The sequence below is a fragment of the Arachis hypogaea genome, chromosome 5 (assembly GCF_003086295.3).
Source record: "Arachis hypogaea cultivar Tifrunner chromosome 5, arahy.Tifrunner.gnm2.J5K5, whole genome shotgun sequence".
NCBI classification, from domain to species: Eukaryota; Viridiplantae; Streptophyta; class Magnoliopsida; order Fabales; family Fabaceae; genus Arachis; species Arachis hypogaea.
Genome location: NC_092040.1, coordinates 20,355,545 through 20,377,123, shown reverse-complemented (window position 1 = coordinate 20,377,123; position 21,579 = coordinate 20,355,545). Strand labels below are relative to the sequence as shown.

General features: G+C 40.4%; 1 non-coding gene across 1 annotated transcript; it reads left to right on the top strand.

The window, feature by feature from the left end:
- Positions 1 to 20,443: 20,443 nt before the first annotated feature.
- On the top strand, positions 20,444 to 20,551 carry LOC112804275 (small nucleolar RNA R71). Its single transcript, XR_003202890.1, has one exon. It is a non-coding gene; the product is annotated as a small nucleolar RNA R71 (small nucleolar RNA).
- Positions 20,552 to 21,579: the final 1,028 nt, after the last annotated feature.

Genomic DNA, 21,579 nt, shown 5'->3' with positions numbered 1-21,579 from the left:
ACTTGGACGACCCAGTGCACTTGCTGGTTAGTTGTGCGAAGTTGTGTAATGCCATGGTATTGAACACCAAGTTTTTGGGGTTCATGACCGGGGATTATGAGAGTTGTGAAAAGTATTGTTCACAATTTCGCGCACCAGAGGACATTTTGGTAGTGAGCGAACAGCCACAAGAGTCCTCCAATGTGGCTTCTACTGGCCTACTCTCTATAAAGATTCCCGAGCGTTTGTGCTTAATTGTGATAGTTGCCAAAGATCTGGCAATCTGCCTCACGGTTATGCCATGCCTCAACAAGGGATCTTGGAGATTGAGTTGTTTGATGTATGGGGCATTGACTTCATGGGACCTTTCCTACCATCATACTCAAACAATTATATTCTGGTGGTAGTGGATTATGTATCCAAATGGGTGGAAGCTATTGCAACACCTACTAATGACACTAAAACAGTGTTAAAATTCCTCCAGAAACACATCTTCAGCAGATTTGGTACCCCTAGAGTATTAATCAGTGATGGGGGCACTCATTTCTGCAATAAACAGCTTTACTCTGCTTTGGTTCGTTATGGAGTTAGCCACAGGGTAGCCACTCCATATCATCCACAGACAAATGGGCAAGCTGAAGTCTCTAACAGAGAACTTAAAAGAATCCTGGAACGGACTATAATTAACCGTAGAAAGGATTGGGCAAGAAGCTTGGATGATGCTCTGTGGGCATACAGAACAGCATTCAAGACCCCTATAGGGACCTCTCCATACCAGCTTGTGTATGGAAAGGCATGTCAGTTGCCAGTGGAACTGGAACACAAGGCCTACTGGGCAACCAGATTTCTGAACCTTGATGCCAAGTTAGCTGGAGAAAAACGATTGCTCCAGTTAAATGAGCTAGAAGAATTTAGACTCAATGCTTTCGAGAATGGAAAAATTTACAAAGAGAAAGCGAAAAGATGGCATGATAAGAAATTGTCATCCAGAGTCTTTGAGCCGGGGCAGAAAGTTCTGCTATTTAATTCTAGGCTCAAATTATTCCCCAGAAATTAAAATCCCGGTGGAGAGGTCCATATGTGATTACAAGTGTATCACCATATGGATACGTAGAGCTTCAGGATAATGAATCTAACAAAAAGTTCATTGTTAATGGACAGAGAGTTAAACATTATCTTAAAAGCAATTTTGAGCAAGAAAGCTCAAAACCGAGACTTGATTAAAAGCTCAGTAATAGTCCAGCTAATGACATTAAAGAAGCGCTTGCTGGGAGGCAACCCAGCCATTCACAAAATTTAATTTTATTTGTTTCTGCTAATTAATTGATTTTTACAGGTATATGTCAAAGTATCGTCAAAGGTAAAATAGCAATTGATTGAATTCACAGAGTTACAGGGAAACTTGGAAGCTCACTGGCGTGAAAAAGTCAGTAAGAAACGTTTTGGGCGTTGAACGCCCAAAAGAAGCACCCACTGGGCATTCAACGCCAGTAAGGGTAGCCATCTGGGCGTTAAACGCCAGAAAGGAGCATCTTCTGGGCGTTGAACGCCAGAAAGAAGCACTTTCTGGGCGTTTAACGCCAGATTGACAGCGTCCTGGGCGTTCAGAAAAACGCCCAGTGACAAAGGACTTCCTGGCGTTCAATGCCAGAAAGAAGCAACAGCTGGGCGTTGAACGCCCAGGAGAAGCAACAATTGGGCGTTAAACGCCCAAAACATGCAGCAGTTGGGCGTTTAATGCCAGGATGGTGGGGAGGAGGTAAAATTCATTTTTCTTCACAAATTTTCTAATTTTTATGTTTCAATTCATGATTTCTTGCATAAACATGTTTCAAAATATCATCCTTCAATTCCAAAAATTTTAATCCTAATTTCTAAAAACCCTAATTTCTAAAATCCCTTTTTCAAAAATATCAAATGTATCTTAATTCATAAACACAAATATTTTTCTAATCCAAATCTTTTTCAAATCTTTTTCAACTCATCATATCTTTTGGATTTCGAAATTGCCTCTCCCTCTATTCCTTTCCTTTCCTTTCTTTTGCTTGAGGACAAGCAAACCTCTAAGTTTGGTGTGATTTGCCATGATCACTGAGTTAAAACTCATCAAGATCATGGCACCTAAGGGAACAGGAAGAGCAAGGATGTGAATTGAAGGAACTAAAGCGTCAGAAGCTATTCCTTGAAGGACCAAGCACCCCACAGACTAGAGGAACATCCACTTCCCAAAATACAGGTTGTTAAGTTCTAATTTTAAGCTTTAACTCTGTGATAGTATTTTTTATAGAAATTTACCTTAGAAGTTATATAGGAGTAGTAGTAATTAGTATCTCTATTTTGATTTTATCTCCAATTAAGCTATAATTTAGTTTTCTCATCATCATCAAACATGAATAAATTAGTAGATTCTTAGAATAAAGAGGCAATATTTTTTTCGAGTTCTTAATAAGGAAAATTCTAATTATTTATATGTGGTGGCAATACTTTTTGTCTTCTGAATGAATGCCTGAACAGTGCATATTTTTTATATTAAATTTTATGAATGTTAAAATTGTTGGCTCCTGAAAGAATGATGAACAAGAGAAATGTTATTGATAATCTGAAAAATCATGAAATTGATTCTTGAAGCAAGAAAAAGCAGTGAAAAACAAGCTTGCGAAAAAAAAGAGTGAAAAAAAAAATTACAAGGAATCATTAGATCATGAAAGGGAATAAAAGCCAACAGCCCTTTAAAACCAAAAGGCAAGGGTGAAAAGGATCCAAGGCTTTGAGCATCAGTGGATAAGAGGGCCCAAGGAAATAGTTCTAGGCCTAAGCGGCTAAATCAAGCTGTCCCTAACCATGTGCTTGTGGCATGCAGGTCCAACTGAAAAACTTGAGACTGAGTGGTTAAAGTCGTGATCCAAAGCAAAAAGAGTGTGCTTAAGAGCTCTGGACACCTCTAACTGGGGACTTTAGCAAAGCTGAGTCACAATCTGAAAAGGTTCACCCAGTCATGTGTCTGTGGCATTTATGTATCCGGTGGTAATACTGGAAAATAAAGTGCTTAGGGCCACGGCCAAGACTCGTAAAGTAACTGTGTTCAAGAATCAACATACTACACTAGGATAATCAATAATACTATCTGAAAAAGGACTGCTGATGCTGCTGGATTCTGACCTCTCTGCACTCGAAATGGATTTTCTGGAGCTACAGGATTCCAATTGACGCGCTCTCAACGGCGTTGGAAAGTACACATCCAGGGCTTTCCAGCAATATATAATAGTCCATACTTTGCGCGAAGATAGATGACGTAACTTGGCGTTGAACGCCAAGTACATGCTGCTGTCTGGAGTTAAACGCCAGAAACACGTCATGATCCGGAGTTGAACGCCCAAAACACATTATAACTTGGAATTCAACTCCAAGAAAAGCCTCAGCACGTGGATAGCTTTAGTCTCAGCCCCAACACACACCAAGTGGGCCCCAGAAGTGGATTTCTGCACCAATTATCTTAGTTTACTCATATTCTGTAAACCTAGGTTACTAGTTTACTATTTAAACAACTTTTAGAGACTTATCTTGTACCTGATGACATTTTCAGATCTGAATTATACACTCTTTGGCAGCATGAGTCTCTAAACTCCATTGTTGGGGGGTGAGGAGCTCTGCAGCGTCTCGATGAATTAATGCAATTACTTTTGTTTTCCGTTCAAACACGCTTGTTCTTATCTAAGATGTTCATTCGCGCTTAATTATGGAGGAGGTGATGATCCGTGACACTCATCACCTTCCTCAATCCATGAACGTGTGCCTAACAACCATCTCCGTTCTACATCAGATTGAATGAGTATCTCTTAGATTCCTTAATCAGAATCTTCGTGGTATAAGCCGGATTGATGGCGGCATTCATGAGAATCCGAAAAGTCTAAACCTTGTCTGTGGTATTCCGAGTAGTATTCTGGGATTGAATGACTGTGACGAGCTTCAAACTCCTGAAGGCTGGGCGTTAGTGACAGACGCAAAAGAATCAATGGATTCTATTCCAACCTGATTGAGAACCGACAGATGATTAGCCGTGCTGTGACAGGGCATTTGGACCATTTTCACTGAGAGGATGGGAAGTAGCCATTGACAACGGTGACACCCTACATAGAGCTTGCCATGGAAGGAATCTTGCGTGTGGGAAAAGGATTTCAAGGAAAAGTTGAAATTCAGAGGACAAAGCATCTCCAAAACTCCAACATATTCTCCATTATTAAAGTAACAACTATTTATTTTATGCCCTTTTTACTTTATACGAGGCTAAAGAATCCTATTGGTATCCTGACTAAGATTAATAAAATAAACATAGCTTGCTTCAATCCAACAATCTCCGTGGGATTCGACCCTTACTCACGTAAGGTATTACTTGGACGACCCAGTGCACTTGCTGGTTAGTTGTGCGGATTGCAAAAAGTGTGATTGTAATTTCGTGCACCATAATCCCTATGTAATTCAGCTGGAATTGTCATAGAGAAAGACATCCTCATTAAAGAGGACAAGCCCATCACTAAGAAAAGAATGGAGCAAACAAAAGAGCCCACTCATGGACCTCAACAAGAGCATGAGAAATTCCCTCATCAAGAAATCCCTGAGATGCCTCAAGGGATACAGTTTCCTCCACACAACTATGGGGAGCAACTAAGGATAGAAGCACCAAAATCACTAGGGATGGAGCAACAAAGGAAAAGAATAGACATAGAGGAGCTCAAAAGCACCATTGGTTCTTCAAGAGGAAGATGCCACCCTCACTAAGGTGGACTCATTCCTTAATCTCCTTGTCTATTTATTTTTCTGCTTTTTAGCTTTATGCTGTATGTTCTATCTATGTTTGTGTCTTCACTACATGATCATTAATGTCTAGTGTCTATGTCTTAAAGCTAAGAATAATTCCATGAATCCTTCACCTCTCTTAAATGAAAAATGTGCTTAATTACAAAAGAACAAGAAGTACTTGGATTTCAAATTTTATCTTGAAATTAGTTTAATTATTTTGATGTGGTGGCAATAATCTTTGTTTTCTGAATGAATGCTTGAACAGTGCATATTTTTTATAGTAAATTTTATGATGTTAAAATTGTTGACTCTTGAAAGAATGATGAACAAAGAGAAAGGTTATTGATAATCTGAAAAATCATGAAATTGATTCTTGAAGCAAGAAAAAGCAGTGAAAAAAAGTAGCGAAAAAAAAGAGAAAGAAAAAGAAAAAACAAGAAAAAAAAGCCAATAGCCCTTTAAACCAAAAGGCAAGGGTAAAAGGATCCAAAGCTTTGAACATTAATGGATAGGAGGGCCCATGGAAATAAAATCCAGGCCTAAGCGGCTAAACCAAGCTGTCCCTAACCATGTGCTTGTGGCATGCAGGTCCAAGTGAAAAGCTTGAGACTGAGTGGTTAAAGTCATGATCCAAAGCAAAAAGAGTGTGCTTAAGAGCTCTGGACACCTCTAACTGGGAACTTTAGCAAATCTGAGTCACAATATGAAAAGGTTCACCCAGTTATGTGTTTGTGGCATTTATGTATCCGGTGGTAATACTGGAAAATAAAGTGCTTAGGGCCACGACCAAGACTCATAAAGTAGCTGTGTTCAAGAATCAACATACTTAAATAGGAGAATCAATAACACTATCTAAAATTCTGAGTTCCTATAAATGCCAATCATTCTAAATTTCAAAGGATAAAGTGAGATGCCAAAACTGTTCAGAAGCAAAAAGCTACTAGTCCCGCTCATCTAATTGTGACTAAGTTTCATTGATATTGTGAGATTCATTGTATATTATATTTTTTTATCCTATTTGATTTCCAGTTCCTTGGGGACAAGCAACAATTTAAGTTTGGTGTTGTGATGAGCAGATAATTTATATGCTTTTTGGCATTGTTTTTAGATAGTTTTTAGTATGATTTAGTTAGTTTTTAGTATATTTTTATTAGTTTTTAAGCAAAATTCACATTTCTGGACTTTACTATGAGTTTGTGTGTTTTTCTCTGATTTTAGGTATTTTCTGGCTGAAATTGAGGGACCTGAGCAAAAATCTGATTTAGAGGCTGAAGAAGGACTGCTGATGCTGTTGGATTCTGACCTCTCTACACTTGAAATATAATTTTTGGAGCTACGGAAGTCCAAATGGTGCGCTCTCAATTGCTTTCGAAATTAGACATCCAGGGCTTTCCAGCAATATATAATAGTCCATACTTTGCCAAAGTTTAGAGGATGCAAACTGGCGTTCAACGCCAGCTTTCTGCCCTATTCTTGTGTTAAACGCCAGAAACAAGTTACAAACTAGAGTTAAACGCCAAAAACAGGTTACAAACTGGCGTTTAACTCCAAGAATAGCCTATGCACGTGAAAGCTTCAATGCTCAGCCCCAGCACACACCAAGTGGGCCCCAGAAGTGGGTTTCTGCACTATTTATCTTAGTTTACTCATTTTCTATAAACCTAGGTTACTAGTTGAGTATAAAAACTACTTTTAGAGATTTATTTTGTACCTCATGACATTTTTACATATGAAATTGTACCTTTGACGGCATGAGTCTCTAAACCCCATGGTTGGGGGTGAGGAGCTCTGCAGCGTCTCGATGAATTAATGCAAGTATTTCTGTTTTCTATTCAATCTCGCTTGTTTCTATTCTAAGATATTCATTCGCACTTCAACATGATGAATGTGATGATCCGTGACAATCATCACCATTCTCAACCTATGAACGCGTGCCTGATAACCACTTCCATTCTACCTTAGATTGAATGTTTATCTCCTGGGTTTCTGGCTCACGAGTTTGACTGCCTCTCCTGACAACATAGCGTTCAATCCATGAGTCCAGAGTCTTCGTGGTATAAGCTAGAACCAATGGGCAGCATTCCTGAGATCTGGAAAGTCTAAACCTTGTCTGTGGTATTCAGAGTAGGATCTGGGAGGGTATGTCTATAATGAGCTTCAAACTCACGAACATTCGGCGTAGTGACAGGCGCAAAAGGATCACTGGATCCTATTCCAACATTAGTGAGAACCAACAGATGATTAGCCATGTACATGGACCCTTTTCACTGAGAGGATGGCTGGTAGCCATTGACAACGGTGATCCACCAACATACAGCTTGCCATGGAAGGAGACCTGCATGCATGAAGAAGAAGACAGTAGGAAAGCAGAAATTCGAAGGACAAAGCATCTCCAAAACTCCAACCCATTCTCCATTACTGCGTAACAAATATTCCTTTCATGCTCTTTCACTTTTTACAATTAAAACTAAGAACCTATTGATATCCTGACTAAGAATAATAAGATAACCATAGTTTGCTTTAAGCCGGCAATCTCCGTGGGATCGACCTTTACTCACGTAAGGTATTACTTGAACGACCCAGTGCACTTGCTGGTTAGTTGTGCGGAATTACATAGTGTGAGTGTAATTTTCATGCACCACTGACAAACCTTCCACTTTAGCAAGGTTAGCCTTCCCTCATCTCATCTGTCACCTATGTAATTTAGCTGGAATTATCATAGAGGAAGACACCCTCATTGAAGAGGACAAGCCCATCACCAGAAAGAGGATGGAGCAAACAAGAGAGCCCGCTCATGGACCTCAACAAGCGCATGAAGAAGTTCTTCATCAAGAAATCCCTTAGATACCTCAAGGGATGCATTTTCCTCCACACAACTATTGGGAGCAATTCAACACCTCTTTAGGAGATTTTAGTTCCAACAAGGAGCAACTAAGGATGGAGCACCAAGAGCATTCCATTATCCTCCATGAAATTAGAGAGGACCAAAGAGCCATGAGGGAGAAGCAACAAAGACAAGGAAGAGACATTGAGGAGCTCAAGCACTCCATAAGATTGATGAATTGATTTTTGCGGTTTAGAATTTCACCAATGAAATCTTGTTGTAAAGTATAGTCTCTAAACCAACAATAATCCTTTCATACAAACATTTGTTTGTCACAAGTAACAAACCCCTAAAATCTATAAACCGAAGTATTTAAACCTCGGGTCGTCTCTCAAACGACTTGCAGGATAGTGTTCTTGTTATTGGTTATGGACTTGTATATTTTGGGGTTTTGAATGAGAAACATGAAAAGTAAATGGTAATGAAATTCTAATAACAAAACAGTCTTGGCAAAGGTTGGTTGTCAAGGGTCTCTATCCTTATCACTAACCACAATTATGATAGTTGCAAGGATTAATCCCACTTAGTCGTCCTCTAACAAGTAGCGAGGAGGTCAAGTGAGTTATATCAATCCAAGTCCATAAATCCTAGCTTTCCACTAATAGAATTAATGAAGGCTAGAGTCAATGGCTATCAACTATCAATCACTTGGATATTAGTAACTCAAGAGTTCCGAAGTTACCTTCCCAAGCCAAGAACATAAAACTCTACTCTAACATCCTTCCAAGCATTTCATCAAACACTTGGAAGGTATAAAAGAAAAGCATAGTAAACCACAACAAGAATGAATTCTAACAACAATCAGATGCAAAGAATTGAATGCAAAGAATTGACAACAAAAATCAAGGAAATCATAATTATCATGAATTACCTCAAATTGCATTAAAAGAAAATAAGAGAAACAAAGGTAGATCCACAACAAAGTAAAGAATTACAAGGATTAACGTACAAAACTAGAAAGAGGGAGAGTAGAGGAGTAAGAATTGATAAAGGAATAGTAAATCAAATCATGAATTAAACCTAGATCTAAGAGGAGAGATTAACCTAAACCTAATCCTAATTCTAATTCTAGAGAAAAGTGAGAGCTTCTCTCTCTAAAACTAATCCTAATGTGTATGAATGAACTAAAGATGCTAGAATTGTAGAATGATGATGCCTTCCCCTTCAATCCTTGGTCCTTTTAAGCACTTTGGCGCCAAAATTAGTTGTAATTGGGCCCACAGCTTCCCAGAAATCACTGGGCACGTTTTCTATTTAAAAATCACATGCGGCCTTTGGAACGGACGCGCACAGTGCACGTGCGCGTCCATGGGTCAGTTTGTAATCCGCGCAGAGGCGTGCAGTGCGCGCGCGGCCATGGCGTTTTCTAATTCTTTGGCTTTTTATGATTTTTCCACTTTGCATGCTTTTCTCTTTACTCCTTTGATCCATTCCTAGCCTTTTCAATCTGAGATCACTAACAAACACATCAAGGCATCTAGTGGAATCAAATGGAGATTAAAATCATCAAGTTAAAGGCCTAAAAAGCATGTTTTCACACCTAAGCACAAATAAGGAGACAATCACAAAATTATGCTAATTCATTGAATAAATGTGAGGAAAGGTTATCAAAATGATCTAAATTCAACACAAGATAAACCCTAAAAATAGGGTTTATCAACCTCCCAACACTTAGACCTTAGCATGTCCTCATGCTAAATTAAGAATGAACTAAGGGGTATGACATTTATTAAATGCAACTAAGCTATATGCAACCTATCTAAATGCAACTACCTATAATGAATGCACTTGCTTGGTCAAAACAAATCAATTTCCAAGAGATCATATACAGGTACAAGGGCTTAGAGCAATAGGAATCAAATCCAACCCACAATTGTATTGAAACTATCAAAAGGGTTTATAAACTTGCATGAATATAGATGATAGTGGTGAAAACATGCAATTGAGCCTCGAACCCTCACCAAAAGTGTTTACTCTCTATTCACTCGGTGTTTGGGGTTGATCCACTCAATTCTCCCATAATCATGCTTTCCAAAATTTGTTCCTCATCTAACAATCAACAACCATTCAATGCATGCATACAAATATCATGAGGTATTTTCATTGGTTGTAATGGGGCTAGGGTCAAGGTAAAATCCTATATGGATAAGTGGACTAGAATTTGGATCCTTGATGATCTTAAACTTTCCCACCTAACCTATACAATGACCTATATAATTGAGTTCTATCTTAACTACCCATCTTACACTTTTCCACATACTCATGCATTTTCTTTTCATTTCACAACACTTATGCATTGATCTTTCATTGAGCTTCACTTTGGGGCATTTTGTCCCCTTTTTATTGTTTTTCTTCTTTTGTTTTTTTTGTCTTTTTCTATTTTTTTCATATTTATATTTTTTTTCTTTTTCACATTCTTATATATATATATATATATTTTTTTTTTCTTTTTTCTTTGTTTTTCTCATTTTTTTTCAAGCCTCATACAACATCATCAATGCACAAGGTCTATACATTTAGTCAATACATGAGCATGCACCCAATCCCCAAATATGAAAATACAAAACACCCCTTTTATCCCAACCAATGTTCCCAAATCTCCCTAAATTTGAATAACAAACACTCTCACTAGCCTAAGCCAATCAAAGATCCAAACAAGGAACTTTTATTGTCTTCCGCTTTAAGTCTTGTAATGTGCTAAAAATGACGAATAATTGGGTTAAGCGTAGGCTCAAACTTGGTTGCAATGGATGGTAAAAGGTAGGCTATTTGGTTAAGTGAGCTAATGAAATAATGGCCTCAATTATATAAATACATGAATACAAAGAATAATTGGACATATAGAATTGGGAAAATCAAGGATCACAATCATAGAAAGAGAACAATTGCACATAAAAAGGAAAATAAGTGGTTATAAGATGTAACCACATCAATAAGCTCAAAACTCACTTGCTTGTGTTCTTAGCTCAAAACATGCTTCACAAAATATAGATAATTCAAGCAAGTTTCACAAAAATTTTTCAATCAATTAGGGTGGTGCCTTATAGTTATGGAAAATTTCATCATTTGACCAAGCATTGTTGTGATTGAAAACATGCAAAGGGTTAACTAGGTCTTAACAAATCCAAAATAGTTTCTAATCACAACCACAAGCTAAAAAGATAACTATATAAAGAAAGATCCAACTGAAAGTATGAAATATCTAACATCCAACTATCTAACATCCAAAATGAAAGAGTATGCAACAACTAAGGCAAAAGTGTCCAAAGTATCCAACATAAGCAATATATACAATAATGTGCAAAATAAAACAAGGTAGCATAACTAGGAAATAGCCGAAATATTCACCAATCTACTGACGGTGCCAATGGCAACCTCCCCACACTTAAGATCAAGCATCGTCCCCAATGCTAATCCTCAGGCTCAGGGAGAGGTACACCAGTCGGCTCTGGCTGTTGCTGTGGCTGAGGCTGAGGCTCCTGTGTCTCCTGTGTCTGTGGTGGTGCCTCCATGTGGACCGGCTCTTCCTCATTTGCCTCTGCGTGCTCCTCCTCATGGGTCCCCTGGGCCACAAACATCTGGTCAATCTGATCTAGGCGACGCATAATCTGGCACTCACTGCGCTCCATAAAGTGAACAGACGCTGAACCAGAAGATAGGTCAGCTCGGGTGCTGGTGGGGGTGGTATAGGTGCTGCTGCTGCTGAAGAAGAAGGTCCTGCTAGTGCTGAAGAGGGTCCAGGTGGCTCTATGCCTGTTCTAGCTCGAGAGCGGCACCTGGAGGGTGGCTTCTCGTGCACCCACGTACCCCAAGGAATAGTAGTCTCTTTGTCATCCTTGACTGGGGGTGGTGGGATCGCATCATCATCCCTCCATAGGGCGCCAGCTAACTCTACCATCCGAGTGACCAATATAGGAAAAATTAGTAACCTACGGATGTGTGCCCGCCACATGCTCCTCTTGATCAACCGTGGGAAGTAGACCTCTTTCTCCTCCATAACACAGCCGATCAGGGTAAGCATATCCATCGGAATCTCAGGGAAGTGGATAGTGGGCATGACATAATGGGAGAATATCTGCTGCCAAGTCTTAACCTCTCTAGACAGATGAGCGAATAACATCCCCTTGGGCCTTTTGTTGGTAGCATCCATAACCCAAAGGGCATTCGGTGTGGCAATGACCTCTCTCAAGACATCATAATCAAAGGTCATATAATGTATTGCCACCTCCGCCTGCTCGTGGGCATCTGTGGGACCAGTCCCAGGTAGGCAATGCAAAGCATCCTGAATGGCAGCCTCAGTGACTAAAATCTGCCCACCCCGTAGAAAGACTGAGTCAAGATTCACCCTAAAAAAGTTGCAGTAGAATTCCTTGACCCATGATACATTAATCCTGCCCACATCTCTATCGATAAAGTCTAGCCCAATCCCCGAATACAGGACTCTATGGGACGCCTTATATCACTTGGAAGGGCCAACTTCTTTTTAATATTCAGATTCGTCTTCCGATATGTGGGGAAGCGAAGCTCACAATACAAATTATGGAACTTGGCTGAGTCAGTGGGCAGGAGCTACTGATTTTCCTTTTCCACCTCATTCAGTGGGTTCCTAGCGTAGTTAGCATAGGGGGAGGGAGTAGGGGCTTGAGGTGATTTCTTCTTCCTAGAGATAGTAGCCTTGGCTTTGCCTTTTTCCCTATCTGACATCCTGAAGAACAAATATGATAGAATATAAGCAATTAAGCAAGTAGTAGGAAGCATGGAAGAACATGTTCAGGATGTAAGATTAATGATAATCAATCATGATGTGAGTTAAAACAATGAAAACTTGGATTGTAAGTAACCATAAGCTAGAAAATAAAATCAAGTCACAAACCAAGAATTCAGGCATTAAACATATCATGCTTGTTTGTTAAGCCCAATGAGCGTCATACCCAAAAGAATAGTCAATGGTTAGTTTAAAATCAAGAGAAAGGTTAGCTAGGTGGGCAAGTTAGAAGTTAGAAAGTCTAGTTTAAAGGTTAGGGGTATGAAGGTCATTGCCTTAATCAAATAAAGTTCACAAAGCTTAGGGAACAAGCATGCTCACATTCAAAAGGGAAATGCAGTCATTGATGATGAAATATGGAATTGCGAAAAGGGCAATAGATTGAAAGGAAGTCATCAATGTCATGGCCACTAGTTATTGGAAAAGAATGAACCATGCTTCAAAGAGATCGTCAAGTTAAGTCAATTGGTGAAAATAGCACAAATCAAGGGCATTTGATTAACTTGAAGGGTGAAAGCATGCAATAGTTCAAAGCAAACCACGGGGAACATATGAAACTCAGAAAAACCAACCCAAAGTTATCTCAGAATTGAACTTGATGTATTCTGTAAAACTCATTGCGAAAAGTACCAAGCTCAATTCTTAAATAACAGGTTGCAAAGTAGGGATTTTCAGAAATTTGGGCAGCATTCCAACAGTATTTTGGACGTTCCCGGATAGCAAATATAGCACAAATATTCACATGAGTTCACATATCAAACAAGCAGGGAATTCACATGACTTAGGCAGCATCAATCAAACACAGCAGTAGTGATATAGCAGCAAGGCAGCACTAGTATGAATACAGAGCAACTCAAAATTAGCATTCAATAGACAAGTAATCAAGCAGAGAATGAACACAAACGGAGTAATTATCAGGCCTAGAATCCTCTAACCACAACCTAATACCTAACCGCAGTTATTTTTATCTATCATATCATGCAGATTATTCAACTAATCATCTAGTCTAAGTATACAAAATTTAATGAAAGTAGTAAAGAAACAGGGTAATGGGCAGGGGTAACTTGGGAGCAGAAGCAGTAACAAAATTGGGAATGAACAGGGGGAAGAGAGGTGGGTCACTGCCCCTGGATTTGTGGTGGCCGGTGAAGTCCGTGACGGTGCTGGGTGCAGAAGGGTATGGTAGTGGTGCAGAGTTGGGTAGCGAGTGTCAGTGATAAGGAGCAGGAGAAGAATGGAGAGGAGAGTGAGGGTGTGACGGCGCTCACCGGCGGTGATAGCGGTGGCGCGCGGTGGGCTAGTCACGGCAGTGAGAGGGGGAGAAGGGGTGAGCGAGGGGATGAGAGAGATGGAGGATGATGAGAGAAAAAGAGAGAGCGTGTGTGAACGAGAGAGAGGGAAGGAATGAGGGTGATGGTTAGAGAAGAGAGGAGCGACGGCGGTGGCTGGACGCCCGCGAGTGGTGGTTGCAGGGAGTGGGATAGAGGGAGAGGGAGAAAAGGGAGAGACGTTGGGGGCGGATGGGGTGCGTTTGCGCGATGATCATCGCATGGTTATGGTTAGTGATTTTTGAATCGATGCGGGCGCGCACGGTGTGCGTCTGCGTATATTGATGAGTTCGGAGGTGGACGCGGGAGCGTATTGTGCGCTCACGCGTAGCTGAGGTAATCTTGCAAGGATGCATGTGCATCCGCGTACCTCGAGTTGGGCTGAAGGCTTAGTGCTGGCCCAATGCCAGCACAACTCTCTGGAAAAAAAATGGGTTGGTGCCTGGTGGGCGAAATTGTGATCAATACTTTTCACAACTCAAATAATCCCAGGTGATGAACCCAAAAATTTGGTGTTCAATACCATGGCATAAACACAACTCCGCACAACTAACCAGCAAGTGTACTGGGTCGTCCAAGTAATAAACCTTACGCGAGTAAGGGTCGATCCCACAGAGATTGTTGGTATGAAGCAAGTTATGGTCACCTTGTAAATCTTAGTCAGGCAAACTCAAATGGATATGGGTGATATACGAATAAAACATAAAGATAAAGATAGAGATACTTATGCAATTCATTGGTGGGAATTTCAGATAAGCGTATGAAGATGCTTGGTCCCTTCCGTCTCTCTGCTTTCCTACTGTCTTCATCCAATCCTTCTTACTCCTTTCCATGGCAAGCTGTATGCAAGGGTTTCACCGTTGTCAGTGGCTACCTCCCATCCTCTCAGTGGAAATGTTCAACGCACCCTGTCACGGCACGGCTATCCATCTGTCGGTTCTCAATCAGGCCGGAATAGAATCCAGTGATTCTTTTGCGTCTGTCACTAACGCCCCGCCCTCAGGAGTTTGAAGCTCGTCACAGTCATTCAATCATTGAATCCTACTCAGAATACCACAGACAAGGTTTAGACCTTCCGGATTCTCTTGAATGCCGCCATCAGTTCTAGCTTATACCACGAAGATTCCGGTTAAAGAATCCAAGAGATATCCACCCAATCTAAGGTAGAACGGAGGTGGTTGTCAGGCACACGTTCATAGGTGAGAATGATGATGAGTGTCACGGATCATCACATTTATCAAGTTGAAGAACAAGTGATATCTTAGAACAAGAACAAGCGGAATTGAATAGAAGAACAATAGTAATTGCATTAATACTCGAGGTACAGCAGAGCTCCACACCTTAATCTATGGTGTGTAGAAACTCCACCGTTGAAAATACATAAGAACAAGGTCTAGGCATGGCCGAATGGCCATCCTTCCAATGATCAAAAGATCTAAAGATCAAAAGATTCCAAAGATCAGATGATGAAAATACAATAGTAAAAGGTCCTATATATAGAGAACTAGTAGCCTAGGGTTTACAGAGATGAGTAAATGACATAAAAATCCACTTCCGGGCCCACTTGGTGTGTGCTTGGGCTGAGCATTGAAGCATTTTCGTGTAGAGACTTTTCTTGGAGTTAAACGCCAGCTTTGGTGCCAGTTTGGGCGTTTAACTCCCATCCTTGTGCCAGTTCCGGCGTTTAACGCTGGGAATTCTGAGGGTGACTTTGAACGCCGGTTTGGGCCATCAAATCTTGGGCAAAGTATGAACTATCATATATTGCTAGAAAGCCCAGGATGTCTACTTTCCAACGACGTTGAGAGCGCGCCAATGGAGCTTTTGTAGCTCCAGAAAATCCACTTCGAGTGCAGGGAGGTCAGAATCCAACAGCATATGCAGTCCTTTTTAGTCTCTGAATCAGATTTTTGCTCAGGTCCCTCAATTTCAGCCAGAAAATACCTGAAATCACAGAAAAACACACAAACTCATAGTAAAGTCCAGAAAAGTGAATTTTAACTAAAAACTAATAAAAATATACTAAAAACTAACTAGATCATACCAAAAACATACTAAAAACAATGCCAAAAAGCGTATAAATTATCCGCTCATCACAACACCAAACTTAAATTGTTGCTTGTCCTCAAGCAACTGAAGATCAAATAAGATAAAAAGAAGAGAATATGCAATGAATTCCAAAAATATCTATGAAGATCAATATTAATTAGATGAGCGGGGCTTTTAGCTTTTTGCCTCTGAATAGTTTTGGCATCTCACTCTATCCTTTGAAATTCAGAATGATTGGCTTCTTTAGGAACTCAGAATCCAGATAGTGTCATTGATTCTCCTAGTTAAGTATGATGATTCTTGAACACAGCTACTTATTGAGTCTTGGCCGTGGCCCAAAGCACTCTGTCTTCCAGTATTACCACCGGATACATACATGCCACAGACACATAATTAGGTGAACCTTTTCAGATTGTGACTCAGCTTTGCTAGAGTCCCCAATTAGAGGTGTCCAGGGTTCTTAAGCACACTCTTTTTGCCTTGGATCACAACTTTATTTCTTTCTTTTTCTTTCTTTTTCTCTTTCTTTTTCTTTTTTTTCGTTTTCTTTTCTCCCTTTTTTTTTGTATTCACTGCTTTTTCTTGCTTCAAGAATCATTTTTATGATTTTTCAGATCCTCAGTAACATGTCTCCTTTTTCATCATTCTTTCAAGAGCCAACATTCATGAACCACAAATTCAAAAGACATATGCACTGTTTAAGCATACATTCAGAAAACAAAAGTATTGCCACCACATCAAAATAATTAAACTGTTATAAAATTCAAAATTCATGCAATTCTTCTCTTTTTCAATTAAGAACATTTTTCATTTAAGAGAGGTGATGGATTCATAGGACATTCATAACTTTAAGGCATAGACACTAAGACACTAATGATCACAAGACACAAACATAGATAAACATAAGCACTAAAATTCGAAAAGCAGGAAAATAAAGAACAAGGAGATTAAAGAACGGGTCCACCTTAGTGATGGCGGCTTGTTCTTTCTCTTGAAGATCCTATGGAGTGCTTGAGCTCCTCAATGTCTCTTCCTTGTCTTTGTTGCTCCTCTCTCATGATTCTTTGATCTTCTCTAATTTCATGGAGGATGATTGAATGTTCTTGGTGCTCCACCCTTAGTTGTCCCATGTTGGAACTCAATTCTCCTAGGGAGGTGTTTAGTTGCTCCCAATAGTTTTGTGGAGGAAAGTGCATCCCTTGAGGCATCTCAGGGATTTGATGATGAGAGGGGTCTCTTGTGTGCTCCATCCTCTTCTTAGTAATGGGCTTGTCCTCATCAATGGGGATGTCTCCCTCTATGTCAACTCCAACTGAATAGCAGAGGTGACAAATGAGATGAGGAAAGGCTAACCTTGCCAAGGTAGAGGACTTGTCTGCCACCTTATAAAGTTCTTGGGATATAACCTCATGAACTTCTATTTCTTCTCCAATCATGATGCTATGAATCATGATAGCCCGGTCTATAGTAACCTCGGACCGGTTGCTAGTGGGAATGATTGAGCGTTGAATAAACTCCAACCATCCTCTAGCCACAGGCTTGAGGTCATGCCTTCTCAATTGAACCGGCTTCCCTCTTGAATCTCTCTTCCATTGGGCGCCCTCTTCACAGATGTCTATGAGGACTTGGTCCAACCTTTGATCAAAGTTGACCCTTCTAGTGTAAGGATGTTCATCTCCTTGCATCATGGGCAAGTTGAATGCCAACCTTACATTTTCCGGACTAAAATCCAAGTATTTCCCCCGAACCATAGTAAGCCAATTCTTTGGATCCGGGTTCACACTTTGATCATGGTTCTTGGTGATCCATGCATTGGCATAGAACTCTTGAACCATTAAGATTCTGACTTGTTGAATGGGGTTGGTAAAAACTTCCCAACCTCTTCCTCGGATCTCATGTCGGATCTCCGGATATTCACTCTTTTTGAGTTTGAAAGGGACCTCGGGGATCACCTTCTTCAAGGCCACAACTTCATAGAAGTGGTCTTGATGCACCCTTGAGATGAATCTCTCCATCTCCCATGACTCGGAGGTGAAAGCTTTTGCCTTCCCTTTCCTCTTTCTAGAGGTTTCTCCGGCCTTGGATGCCATAAATGGTTATGGAAAAACAAAAAGCAATGATTTTACCACACCAAACTTAAAAGGTTTGCTCGTCCTCGAGCAAAAGAAGAAAGAAGAGAGTAGAAGAAGAAGAAATGAAGGGGAAGGAGGGGGCTGTGGTTCGGCCAAAGGGGGGAAGAAGTAGTGTGTAGGTTGTGTGAAAATGAAGGAGTGAAGAAGGGTTTATATAGGAGTGGGGGGGTTATGGTTCGGTCATATATGGGTGGGTTTGGGTGGGAAAGTGGTTTGAATTTGAATGGTGAGGTAGGTGGGATTTTATGAAGGATGGATGTGAGTGGTGAAGAGAAAGATGGGATTTGATAGGTGAAGGGTTTTTGGGGAAGAGGTGTTGAGGTGATTGGTGAATGGGTGAAGAAGAGAGAGAGTGGTGGGGTAGGTGGGGATCCTGTGGGGTCCACAGATCCTGAGGTGTCAAGGAAAAGTCATCCCTGCACCAAGTGGCGAGCAAAAATGCCCTTTGTGCCAATTCTGGCGTTAAACGCCGGGCTGGTGCCCATTTCTGGCGTTTAACGCCAAGTTCTTGCCCTTTACTGGCGTTTAACGCCAGTCTGGTGCCCCTTTCTGGCGTTAAACGCCCAGAATGGTGCCAGACTGGGCGTTAAACGCCCATCTGCTAGCCTTACTGGCGTTTAAACGCCAGCAGGTTCTTCCTCCAGGGTGTGCTGTTTTTCTTTCTGTTTTTACTTTTTCAATTGATTTTGTGACTTCTCATGATCATCAACCTATAGAAAACATAAAATAACAAAAGAGAATAGATAAAATATAACATTGGGTTGCCTCCCAACAAGCGCTTCTTTAATGTCAGTAGCTTGACAGAGGGCTCTCATGGAGCCTCACAGATGCTCAGAGCAATGTTGGAACCTCCCAACACCAAACTTAGAGTTTGAATGTGGGGGTTCAACACCAAACTTAGAAGTTGGTTGTGGCCTCCCAACACCAAACTTAGAGTTTGGCTGTGGGGGCTCTGTTTGACTCTGTTTTGAGAGAAGCTCTTCATGCTTCCTCTCCATGATGACAGAGGGATATCCTTGAGCCTCAAACACAAAGGATTCTTCATTCACTTGAATGATCAATTCTCCTCTATCAACATCAATCACAGCCTTTGCTGTGGCTAGGAAGGGTCTGCCAAGGATGATGGATTCATCCATGCACTTCCCAGTCTCTAGGACTATGAAATCAGCAGGGATGTAATGGTCTTCAACTTTTACCAGAACATCCTCTACAAGTCCATAAGCTTGTTTTCTTGAGTTGTCTGCCATCTCTAGTGAGATTTTTGTAGCTTGCACCTCAAAGATCCCTAGCTTCTCCATTACAGAGAGAGGCATGAGGTTTACACTTGACCCTAAGTCACACAAGGCCTTCTTGAAGGTCATGGTGCCTATGGTACAAGGTATTGAAAACTTCCCAGGATCTTGTCTCTTTTGAGGTAATTTCTGCCTAGACAAGTCATCCAGTTCTTTAGTGAGCAAGGGGGGTTCATCCTCCCAAGTCTCATTACCAAATAACTTGTCATTTAGCTTCATGATTGCTCCAAGGTATTTAGCAACTTGCTCTTCAGTGACATACTCATCCTCTTCAGAGGAAGAATACTCATCAGAGCTCATGAATGGCAGAAGTAAGTTCAATGGAATATCTATGGTCTCATTTTGAGCCTCAAATTCCCATGGTTCCTCATTGGGGAACTCATTGGAGGCCAGTGCACGTCCATTGAGGTCTTCCTCAGTGGCGTTCACTGCCTCTTTCCCCTCTCCAAATTCGGCCATATTGATGGCCTTGCACTCTCCTTTTGGATTTTCTTCTGTATTGCTTGGAAGAGTACTAGGAGGGAGTTCAGTAATTTTCTTGCTTAGCTGACCCACTTGTGCCTCCAAATTTCTAATGGAGGACCTTGTTTTAGTCATGAAACTTTGAGTGGTTTTGATCAGATCAGAGACCATGGTTGCTAAGTCAGAGGTGTTCTGCTTAGAACTCTCTGTCTGTTGCTGAGAAGATGATGGAAAAGGCTTGCCATTGCTAAACCTGTTTCTTCCACCATTATTGTTGTTGAAACCTTGTTGAGGTCTCTATTGATCCTTCCATGGGAGATTTGGATGATTTCTCCATGAAGGATTATAGGTGTTTCCATAGGGTTCTCCCATGTAATTCACTCTTCCATTGAAGGGTTCTCAGGATCATAAGCTTCTTCTTCAGATGAAGCTTCCTTAGTACTACTTGGTGCATTTTGCAGTCCAGACAGACTTTGAGAAATCATATTGACTTGTTGAGTCAATATTTTGTTCTGAGCCAATATGGCATTCAGGGTGTCAATCTCAAGAACTCCTTTCTTCTGATTGGTCCCATTGTTCACAGGATTCCTTTTAGAAGTGTACATGAATTGGTTATTTGCAACCATTTCAATTAGTTCTTGAGCTTCTGTAGGCGTCTTCTTCAGATGAAGAGATCCTCCAGCAGAGCTATCCAAAGACATCTTGGACAGTTCAGAGAGACCATCATAGAAAATACCTATGATGCTCCATTCAGAAAGCATATCAGAGGGACACTTTCTGATTAATTGTTTGTATCTTTCCCAAGCTTCATAGAGGGATTCTCCTTCCTTCTGTCTGAAGGTTTGGACTTCCACTCTAAGCTTACTCAATTTTTGAGGTGGAAAGAACTTTCCAAGAAGGCATTGACTAGCTTTTCCCAAGAGTTCAGGCTTTCTTTAGGTTGTGAGTCCAACCATATTCTAGCTCTGTCTCGTACAGCAAAAGGGAATAGCATAAGTCTGTAGACCTCAGGGTCAACCCCATTAGTCTTGACAGTGTCACAAATTTGCAAGAATTCAACTAAAAACTGATGAGGATCTTCCAATGGAAGTCCATGGAACTTGCAATTCTGTTGCATTAGAGAAACTAATTGAGGCTTAAGCTCAAAGTTGTTTGCTCCAATGGTAGGGATAGAGATGCTTCTCCCATAGAAGTCGGGAGTAGGTGCAGTAAAGTCACCCAGCACCTTCCTTGCATTGTTGGCATTGTTATTATTTTCGGCTGCCATGGGTTCTTCTTCTTTGAAGATTTCTGTTAGGTCCTCTACAGAGAATTGTGCCTTAGCTTCTCTTAGCTTTCGCTTCAAGGTCCTTTCAGGTTCAGGATCAGCCTCAACAAGAATGCTTTTGTCTTTGCTCCTACTCATATAAAAGAGAAGAAAACAAGGAAATATGGAATCCTCTATGTCACAGTATAGAGATTCCTTGAGGTGTCAGAGGAAATGAAAAATAGAAGGCAAAAGTAGAAGAATTCGAACTTATCAAGAGAGATGGAGTTCGAATTGTGCATTGAGGAATAGTGTTAGTCCATAAATAGAAGGATGTGAGAAGAGGGGAAGAATTTTTCGAAAATTAAGTAAAAGATTTTGAAAACATTTTGAAAAACTTTAATTGATTTTCGAAAATAAGAGTGAAAAAGAAATCAAGTGATTTTTTGAAAAAGATTTTGAAATTAGAAATCAAAAAGATTTGATTGAAAACTATTTTGAAAAAGATATGATTAAAAAATATGATTGGTTAAAAAAAATGTGATTGAGAAGATATGATTTGAAAAACATTTTAAAAAGATTTGATTTTAAAAATTAATGACTTGGCTATCAAGAAAAGATATGATTCAAACATTAAACCTTTCT